Source organism: Hipposideros armiger, unplaced genomic scaffold (assembly GCF_001890085.2).
Source record: "Hipposideros armiger isolate ML-2016 unplaced genomic scaffold, ASM189008v1 scaffold_125, whole genome shotgun sequence".
Taxonomy (NCBI): Eukaryota; Metazoa; Chordata; class Mammalia; order Chiroptera; family Hipposideridae; genus Hipposideros; species Hipposideros armiger.
In genome coordinates, this window is record NW_017731475.1 from 3023485 (window position 1) to 3034359 (window position 10875).

At 41.1% G+C, this 10875-nt stretch overlaps 1 pseudogene; it reads right to left on the reverse strand.

The window, feature by feature from the left end:
- Positions 1-357: 357 nt before the first annotated feature.
- On the reverse strand, positions 358-8764 carry LOC109385770 (THO complex subunit 5 homolog pseudogene; annotated as a pseudogene).
- Between the last annotated feature and the right edge of the window lie 2111 nt (positions 8765-10875).

The window sequence follows — 10875 nt, forward strand, 5'->3', positions numbered from 1 at the left end:
AAAATCAATGTTCTCCACATTAACAAATCAAAGGAAAAAACTACTGCGTCAACAGATGCTGAAAAAATGGTTTGGTAGAACTCAACTTCCATTCCCCTCCCTCCCCCTGCAAAAAAAGTAACTCTTAGCACACTAGAAATAAAAGAAGTTTGTTAGTCTGATAAAACGCAATGACAAAAAGCCTACGGCACATTCAAACTTAATAGTGAAATAATGAAAGCTTCCGCTTCAATATTAGGAATAAGACCAATGTGCCTGTATGTATGTATGTATGTATGTATGTATGTATGTATGTATATATGTACATCAGGTGATACTTTAATAGGCTAGAAATGAAATATCTGTCTTTGGAGATTATCAAGAGCTACATGTGGACCAGAAGGGAAAGCAGAGGTGCAGCACTTGGGGTCTAGGGGGAAACATCAGGCCAAGCGGGAGGTCAGCTTCATCCCCTGAAAACTGGGGACCCCTGAAAAGCCACAGACACATCTTCTCATGAGGAAATTCCTTGGGCCCCTCCACACTGTCATCATGGCTCTTGGTCTTCAGATCGATGTCCAGCAGCAGGCACAGGTACTCTAGCTTTGTTGGTCAAGAGCTGATGGCTGGGCCAGGGGCCACACAGCTCCTTGTAGCACACACTGACCTTGCTCCCCAGCTCCTGAAGAGTGTCATTGTTACTGTTGTTTTTCTCCACTTTCCAGTTCAGACAGAGCTGGGGAGAATGAGTGGGATGGAGGGGTAGCTGAAGTTCAGAGCCAGAACAGCCTGGAGTTTGGCTGTGCCCCTTTCCACGAGTTCCATGTAGTAGAGATTAATGTCCCCAGCCAGTTCCTCCTCCACAATGTCTTTCATGAAATGCAGCTCCATGTAATCCTCATGGGCAGTTGTCACCTTTTCAGCAGGTGAGAGACAACCTTTTCAGGAAAGAGGCACTGGCAGTCACTGGTAACTGTTACAATGCCATGTTCGATGGATGCAAACTGGATGGCCAGGCAGGATTGCACCCTGGTCTTCAGCAGTTTCATGGTGGTCTCCATGTGGCTGGCACTCAGTGAGTGGCGAGCAATCCCTGTGTGCTGGGACTGCTCTTTGGGGAGGTAAAGGCCATCCAGCTTTGTACCCACAAGTAGGGGTGACCTAGATCAAGTACGTAGTCTCTCAGAGTCAGGAAGCCAACTTTAACAAACTGGTCCTCGTTAGCTAGATTTGGAGTTTTCTTTTCATGATTCCCTAAAATACTAACAGTCAGGACTGAGTCAGAAGATGGCAAGCCACCTTCACTGATGGGGTGATCAGCTCCATGGCAATTGCCACTTGGGCTTTTACTGTCATGATGTTGAGGTTCACAAGATGGTAGAAAGTCAGGTGAAGCACACTGTCATCTTTGTATTTGAGGCATGCATGATGGACAGTAGGTGCCTCTTCAGCATTTCCTTGAGTTTTGTCATCCACTCCCGTGTTCTGTGGTCTTTTCCTCCTCAGCATCCAAGTTGCTCTCACCATCTTAGGAATCCCCATGAGGCTTAAACAGAGTCTTGGCTTCATCCACAATGCCTTCAATTGCCACAGACAGTTTTATCACCGGCCTGTCCATATGCAGTAGCCTGGACACAGAAGAAGTAGAGGGGAGGCAGTAGGTGTCTGGCTTGTGAGCCTGGTCAAGCAGCATGAACAGGTACTCTTGCACTGGAAGGGAAGCCTGCATGATGCTGTTGAGGTGAGGCTGCTCGGGTCCTCCTTCTTCACCTCAGTCTCCTGAAGGATCTTCTTGTTGGACAGACATTCTCAGTACCTCTCCGCTGGCCTTTTCCACTGCTCCAGCTCCCAATCCAGATGTGCAAGGGTTTGGTGACTTCAGCCTTGTTGATATCTGGAACCTTCTTATAAAACTCCTCTAAACTGACCAGATTAATTTCTTCATCCTTTGACTTAAACTACAGACATTTGGCCATTTCCTTCTGTAGGCACATCACCTTATACAACAGGCACTGGAGCTGCAGGTGATAGGCATCTACTTTCTGCTTGACCTTGTGGAGCTGATCACTTCCTTTCTTTAATCTGATGTGGGCTAATTGGTTATGCTTCTTCAGTCGTGAAATGCACAGAGCCCTGGATCCTCCATCTTCAGTCTCAAACATCATGTCCTTGCCTCCCCTTCTCGTCAGGTCCTGGGTTTCAGCCATGGGTCTCTGTAACTCCTGGCATGTGTGCTTGTACAGCTCACAGTCTCTGCCAGGGCTCTGCAGACCCACCTCAGCCTCCTCACTGTGGTATTTACTTTCCTGCTCAGCATTGGAAGGATTTTTCTTCCCTTTAGCTGGAGCTTCATCACTTCAGATCACTTTGGGCTTCTGTTGTTGTTGCTATTGTTGTTGTTTGGTTCTGATGACATGGTTGTTTGGTGAGGCAGAAATAGCAGAGACTTCAGGGGTTGTTGTGGACATTAACACAGGAATGTCCTCCGTTGGGGAAGGTGATGAAAATGATGCTGGAGTGGGGTTTGGATGGCACATGGTGATCTTAAATAATGTTGAACAATGCATGGCATCCCGAACCTGTCCCAGCGATCACAAGTGTGCCTATTTTTACAATTCCATTCAAGGTTGTACTGAAGGCTCTAGCTAGCACAGGAAGTAAAGTTGAAAAAAAATTAAGAGGAATTAGGATGGAAAAGTAATAAGGAAAAATATCATTAGCAGATAATATGATTCCTTACATAAGAATTTGAAAACTACAGATAACATATTAGAATTAATAAAAGCTTAGCAAATTTGCTGTATATAAATTTAATAGCATAAAAAAGAAAAAAGAAAAGATACCATTTATGGTAGCATCAAAAATATAGACTAGGAATAAATCTAATAGATGTGAAAGGTGTTTTTGGAGTAAATCATATATTATCCCTAGTTTTTATACCACCTCTACAAGGGTATTAGTATCATCCATTAAAGAAGTAAAGCAACTTACACAGATATCGCATATCTAGGAAGTGGAGATGAAAGGATATGTACCTAGGTCTGTCCATCTCCAAGGTCTCTGTTTTCCCCATATAGTGACCTTGATTTTGGGGTCTCCCACAGTGTACACAGGTCTAGATGACTCCTGGCCTTGGCTGCATGTCCCACTTCCTAACTAGAGAACAGTGACAACTTGTGTCACCAAGGTCTTAAACACTGGCTGCCTTGACCATCCCTTCATCTCAGGTTGTCTCAGGCTCCCTGGGGATGTGACCTGGGTGTTGGCATCTCTTCCATGGCCAGATGCCCTAGCAGCCTTAGCACATGGTCTGACCTTATTGGAAGAGATTCTGCCCAGAGCACTGGGTGACGTAATCAAGGAATGGGGAGTTGAAATGGAGGTGAATTTTGACCAGTGAGAGACTACACATGGGCAGGAACTATCATTCAATAACTTGCTTTTCTCTCCCACCTTCTACAAAGGGCTCTTCTAAGAGGTAATGATTCTGTGCAAAAGTTCTGGAGATGTCCCTTCTTTGTGACTAACCAGCTGTCTTTTCCTGTGAAGCTGTGGCCAGCTCAGTAACGCACCATTTTATATGTGTTCTTCTTTTTTCCCTGACTCATTTCCTTTTCCTCTCACTCTTGCTTTCTTGAGATCAAACTCCCAAAGCACTAAAGTTTTGCCTTGTTGTCTGATTTCCAGGGAACTTGGACTTTGACACCTACAAAGGCTCAACTTCTCCAAAATTCAAACAGGTGTCACAATCTATTAACAGGTGTGAAATCACTTTCAGTGCATTGCTATCAGCATTTGAAACATAATTAAATAGAAGAGAAGCAAAATATCAGAGTGTGTCATATGTAGTGATGGTAAGTGCCATTTCCTGAAACTGTTATTTCAGTTATGTGTGTGTATTTGAGGATGTATATGCATATTGAGTTGTGGCGTTAAATGTGTGTTTTATTGTGTGTCATGGTCAATGAAGTTTGAGTAGCCACTGGTCTAGGCAGTGGGTACATGGAGTGATGAGATCATGTTTTAACTGTGACTTCTGCTTGCATAGTCACAAATGCCCTATCTGCAGAAATTTTGGGTGGCTTACCTCCTTACTTTAACAAGTATTAAAAATGTCTGAAGAGCTCTCATATGATTTATCTATACAGGGTCAGCTTACGTTTGTTAGCTGCCATGTTAAAGGAAGACTATTTTGAGATATTCTTTCCTTGGAAGCTAGATGGCATGCCTTATTTAGAAAAATAAAGGGGATTATTTAGTGGACAAAATTTTATTTAATGTTCTGATGTGTTTATTTATATGATTTTGTGAGACTTTTATACAGGCAGATACATTTTCTAGTAACAATCATTGATAATCCAGGCAATCAATATAATAGGCATTGTATTTTTCCTTAATGACATTATATCTGAAATGTATGCCTACTCTTCCAAAAGCAATGATCCCTTTGATCTCCTTGGAACATCCTGATTTGGAGAATGTGTGTGTGGGGAGTGATAGAAATACAAGTCTCAAAGCTGGGCATGTACTTGCTGACTTTAAAAACAAACACCAAAAGCAGGTTTTTAGTCTGCATGTACTGATTTAACCTGAAGATATTAACTGAGAACAGCTGCTGAGTTGCATTTAGTTAAGTATTCTGAGATAAATATTCTGGCCAGACACGTAAAAGAGAAAAAGAAGAATGTTGTGAAGACACAGAACAATCTTTAAGGTATGATCCAAAAGTCATAGAAATGGCAAGTGTTGTCTTAATTCCTCTATGATTCTACAAAATCATGCTACAGAAAGGCAATTTGCATGGACTTACACACTGTTTAAAATTCAAGGACATGGTTAAATTTCCAAGACCCTACCAAGCTGCTTTTAGTTTTATAATTTCTAAGTAGCAAGCCGATAGACCTAGCTTTCTTATTTGGTAGTCATAACACAATCATTTCTACAATTACTGCCAATCCTTCTGAGAATTTAATGCATTTGGAAGTCTCTGAAGAGACATTTAGAAGTTCATTCTATCCACACCCAGATGGTCAGATTGTTAAAGCTTGGCAAAGACAGAGAGGTTGTTTATTCCTTCACCATGTAATTATTATACAATAACTAGTGATCACCATTCTGTGTCCAGATAATAAAGGATTTGTAAGTCCTTTGGAATATTTTTACTTATTGACATATATTAGTGATATGCTAAGTGAATTTAAAGGATCATGTTTAAGGGGAAGGATGAACACAAGTTTCCTTTTTAGAACTATTTCAGAAAATATGCATTGACCAGAGGAGATCTGATTCAATATTCATTCTTCCTGCTCTGGAGTCAGTAGTAATGAAGGCCACGTATCAATCATATAAAGCGAATGCATTTTGCAGAAGCAGACCTGAGCTGCTGGTCATCTTCACATCTGTGCACAAGTCCCATTACTGTCTGCTTATTGATCACCTTTGTGCCAGATCACATTTCCTTTCCTGTATTCGTTTTCTTTGCTATGGGACTGTTTGGTTTCTCCCATTAAAGGTCTACAGTTGTTCTCCCCACTTCTTGATCCTGAGATTGGTCATGAGACTTGTTTTGGCTGATAGCATTGGGTGCAAGTCCAGGGTGTCAATTCCAAGCTTAGGCCTTAAGAGACTTTGTGTGTATCCACTTACTGTCTTATGCTTCTGTTATATTCATGAGAAGAACATTCCCACACTACTGCTGGTCTCAGGAGAAGTTTGAGAGACATGTGGAACAGAACCGTCTGGCCAAGTCCAATCTGGATTAGCTAACCTGCTTTGCATGAGCTAAGCAAGGGCTTATTGTTTTATGCTGCTGCTGTTTTATGGATGTTTGTCATGTAGCATCATTGTGGTAATAGTTGACTGACAGGCCCTCTAAATCTACTTGTGATTTTCAGGAAATTTCTCAGCCCTGTCAGATTTGGGAAGTTTATCTTTGTCTCATGGACGAAATAAGGAATCAAATTGGGACTTTGGCTTTGCTTTTGAGCTCTAAATTTATGTATCTGTTCTTTCTGGGGCTCACAGTATCTTCAAATAGAGGTCAAGTGTGGCAGAGTATCATTTGACATCTACACACGTATAATTCCAGAACGTTTGTGTTCAGCTGCTCTGGCCAACACTTTGTAGTTTCTTGATAAAAATCGAGGATCGCTATCACTGTGCTATACAGTTCCTACCTTGTAATAAGTTCATGGTTTCTCACAGCAGGAACTCATATGTGAACATTCATGCCATATCTTATCCAGCCACAGATATGATGCTTCAGTAGAAGTGCCTAGAAAGGAAGGGTCTTCTCCATCGCCTGGGATCTCTGTAGCTGACAGGCTGCTCCTGCTGTTTTCTAGAGCATGTTTCACTTCTGCTCTCCCATCAAGCAGAGGTGAGGGAGTTTAGTGGTGGGGTTGGATATGTCATGGAGTCACAATGGCACCTCGTGAACACTTGTGGAACATCTACATGAGAACTTGAAAAGAATCTTCAAGTGTTATATTATTCTGGTAACAAAGGAGAAATTATACTTGGAATTCCACTAAAACAGGTCACAAATTCTTCTGTGAGCTCAGGCAGGTAAGTAGGAGAACCTAGTGACTGCTCTGTAACAACTCAATACCCTGCATTAAACTTAGAGAAACCAGTGTTCCCAAACCAGAGTAACTTTCTAGAGTACCTTCTAGTACCTGAAGGTCTTAACTAACTCCCTAAGCTTCCGCAGAGCACATTGACTCCCCAAAATGTAACATTCCAACTCAGTCCCCGTGGTTGCCCACAGAGGACATGTGAGCCTGAGAAGAGAATCCCAAAGATTGTCTAAAATATTCCAGAGAACATGGAATATGTCCTTACATGTGTTCAAATAACTCTAGAATTTCCAGCTCAAACTTCTAAGTTCTGTCCAAACAGTGCTAGAACAGTCAGCCTGTCCCCTTGAAAGTTTATGGAAGCATCAACAGAATTTGTTGAGGCCCTAGAGGCAATGAGGTATTCCAGGAGGCCAGCCTAGCAAGTTCAACTCAGACCAGGATGGACTCTGAAATACTGATGCAGGGATTTTTACTTTTTCCCACCCTTTCATGATTCTAAGTGTACCCAAGGATCCACCTGAGATTTACTAGATTAACAAATGCCAGTGAAAAGTCTTTGATTTGTGAATTTTGAATTAAGACTGAATCAAATACGTTTCCTGGGAGTCTCTAATGACTCCATTTACCTATGACTAGACATTGAGAGCTCTGAAAATATTGTGGCAGATAAACTTAACAGTTGAGCCAGACTCTGATATTAAAAGCCACAGTGACGGTAGGAGATCGAAGAGCCTCCTAGCTACTAATTACAGCCCTGTAGTAAAACCACAACTGGGAACCAGGCTGGGAAGCCCCAGGGAAAGGAGCTGTCCCTACTTTTTGGTGCTGACTGCCCAAAGTTTGTTTACCCTATGGAGGACAGAAGACGTGTGTGGTAATAGGACGGTGGTCTTGGGAAGTCCCCTCTGAAGGCAACCTGCAGAGAGAAAACAGAAGAGAGGAAGGGAGAAGAAAGGAGTGAAGAGGAACAGTATAGATATAAATCTGAACTGGGTAAAGATGTCCAGTCTGGCTGGGTTTTTTTTTTTTTTCTAGCCCCTTTTCAGGTAATCCAGGGAGAATCTCAATAATAGCTTGACTATATAAGGGAAACCAGATACAGACTGATCCTGGGGTTATTTTACCATATATCCAATAACCCATTGAAAGAACCATGGTAAAAGTAAGTTTAGTTATAACTTTTTGAGAGGTCAGAACTATGGTAAAAGGCAGGTTTAATTACAACTCCACAATCTCAAGCTACTGTCCTATTTAAGAATGGGTAGGCGTGGGGTAGGGTGGAGGTGGAGATTGTGCAAAAGGGTGCAGGCATTCAGAGATTCAGAAAAAAAGAAGCACCAGGCCAGCATAATCTTTTGGGTCTCATCTGAAGCCTTGAGTCATGTTTCTGTTAAGCAAACACAGCCAAGCATATCCAGGATGATATCTTACATCCGTAACCAACATCAAGTGCTGATCATTGGAAATAAAGTCTAAAATCTGCTGGTGCTGGGAAGGCCTCAACAAATCCTGCCATCCTATGGATGGTGCCTGTCCATGCTTTGATGTCTTTGTCTTAAGGCCTGTAGCTATCTTATGTGCACCAAGGCATTTTCCCCACCAATTGGACTTAGGATTCAGGGCAATAAAGGAGAGATTCTTTCCCTCATATCCTGTAGTGGAAGCATTACCTGCATGTCTGTACCATGCTTTGAAGCTTCATTCTATGATCACTGGATACCAGATAAGGGTTGGTTCCCCCAAAAGATTCTTCCAACAATTCCTGGCTCTTGGCCTACTGTCTGATGTCTGTCTTTGTATGAATATGTCACTCATAACAGCAAGTACTGCCTGTTTGGGTCCTAATGTTAACTGCTGCCTAGCATCATTGTTGCCATGTCCTCCTCTTTTCTACCCACTAACTGGCTTTAATCACAGCTTTAACTCCCATTTCAAAAGACTTTTCAGAACAAAGAACTATGAGAAACAGTTTTGTGTAGAGGTTAGGAGGACAGATTACAGAGCCACACTGCCTGGGTTTAGATTTTGTCTCTGGCTTGGACTAGCTGTGTGTCTTTGAACAAGTTACTCAAACTCTCTGTGCTTTCCTTTATTTGTTATAAAACAGAGATGGTAATAATAGAGCCTACCTCATAGGACTGTTTTGATTTTAACTGAGATTCATTCTCTTCTTTACAAACTGGGTCAATGAAAGCATAACACATGCTTTCTATGCTAATTGCCTTCCACGTATCATCTTTTTTTGATCCTTACAACTGTCTGAGGTAGAGCCATTATTATCCCCATTTTATAGTTAAAGTCAGAGAAATTGAATAACATTTTAAAGATTAAACAGCCATCAACTTGTGGGGCTAGGACTTGAACATAGGCCTGACTCCAAAGACTGATCTATTGACATTATATTACATGACCTTGAATTGAACAATTGTCCCAGTTCAGGCTCATTTCTCAGTTGGATGCCCAAGCATTTATCCCATCTGGTCCTCTCAGATTCCTGGTCAGCCCCCAGACTGCAATTTACTTGGTTATAGCAGCTCAGGTAGAGGGCATTGATTACAGCAGGAGTGAGCACTATAGAGCAGTAATCCTTTTTCTTTCTTGTTGAGATCAGCTCATTCAAAAAACTAGTCACCTAGCTGTGGTTTTGATTGTGTGGAACAAGAGGGCTTCTACTTCACCCAAAGAAATTCAAATCGGTGCATGAAGGTGCCCTCTTGTGTGTGTAGTGATGTTCCTCCAGGAACACAATGTGAGTGTGGATCAGTAAAAAATGCAACAGAAATTTAACAGTGGAAATGGAGACATTTTCCTTTGAAAGTCAGGAAAGAGTTTTAACTTAGTAGACAATACTGAACCACTTCGAAAACATTCTGAGACTTGACTTAGCACAATGCAAAAGGTTTCAAATAGAAAGTTCATTTTTAATTCAGAATAAAAAAAATTGAGAATACTTCCTTGCAATGAAATCTATAGTCAAAGACTTGACCTAAATCCATTTGAGTTTGAAAAAAAAGCCACAAGATTTGTGTGTGTGTGTGTGTGTGTGTGTGTGTGTGTGTGTGTTATGGACTGAATGTTTATATACATCCAAATTGATATATTGAAATCCTACCTTCCAATGTGATGATATTAGGTGATAGGGCCTTTGGGAAGTAATTTGGATTGGTGCTAAGGTCATGAGGGCAAAGCCCTCATAAATGGGATTAGTATCCTTGTAAGAGACCCCGAAAGCTCCCTCACCACTGTCACCATGTGAGGACCCAGTGAGAAGTCAGCAGTCCACACTGGAACCCAGCCATGCTGGCACCCTGGTCTGAGAGTTCCAGCCTCCAGACTGTGAGAAATAAATGTTTGCTGTTTAAGCCATCCAGTTTATGATATTTTTGTTAAAGCAGCTTGAATGGACCAGGACAGTATGTGTATGTGTGAGTGTGTGTAGTTTATTTTTTAATCCTCTCTATCACAAAGTGGGGCAAGGATTCTGTTTGAAAATGACAATGTTGTGGTTCCTTTTAACCCAAAGAAAGTCCAAAATTGCTAAGCTATTTATACTGCTTGTTTTGGCTCTCTCACACTGGAACTTAAGTGCTTTAAAAGTGTTGAAGGAAAAAGGAAACCTTCAAGCTACTCAAAGATTTGAATCGCAGTGTTATCTAAAACTGTACTTAAGAGAGAGATTCATAAAATGGTAAAAGGAATTAATTAAAACCTTACATAAAAAAAGAAGCAGGCAGCCAAAAATAAAAACTACCATAGAGAATAAATAAAAGAACTATTCAGATTAAATGAGTAAGTCTTTCCGATTTATACACTCTCAAGCACTCTGAAGAAACATATAATTCTGTCATTGTTACTATTATTATTGTTAGGTAATTGCTTCAACTTAACAAGTTATTAATCTTCTGTCCTATACAGGATGTATTGCTATATAATTAAAAGTCATAATACATATCCATTGTCGCTGGTTCAAAGTGTGGCTCTGTATCATTTTATTATGAATTAATCAAATGAAAGCGGTAATGTTTTTAGATGACAAATGTTTCCCCCTGGAATCAGAAAAATAATTTGTTACTTTTTAATATTTGCATCTCCATAAAGAGAACATGGAGATATTCCATCTTGATGTTCTCTTTTAAATATTTTTTTTTTGTTTAAAGACTTTTATTGGGTAATTGGGGGGATGGGAACAGTGCTGGGGAATTGGAGGAAGGGGAACAGACAAGTTGTTGTCCTTTTGTTCTTCAATCTAGTTGTGGAGGACGCTGCTTCACTGGCCCAAGTTGGCACCATCATTGCACTCTTCCCTGGTGAGGCA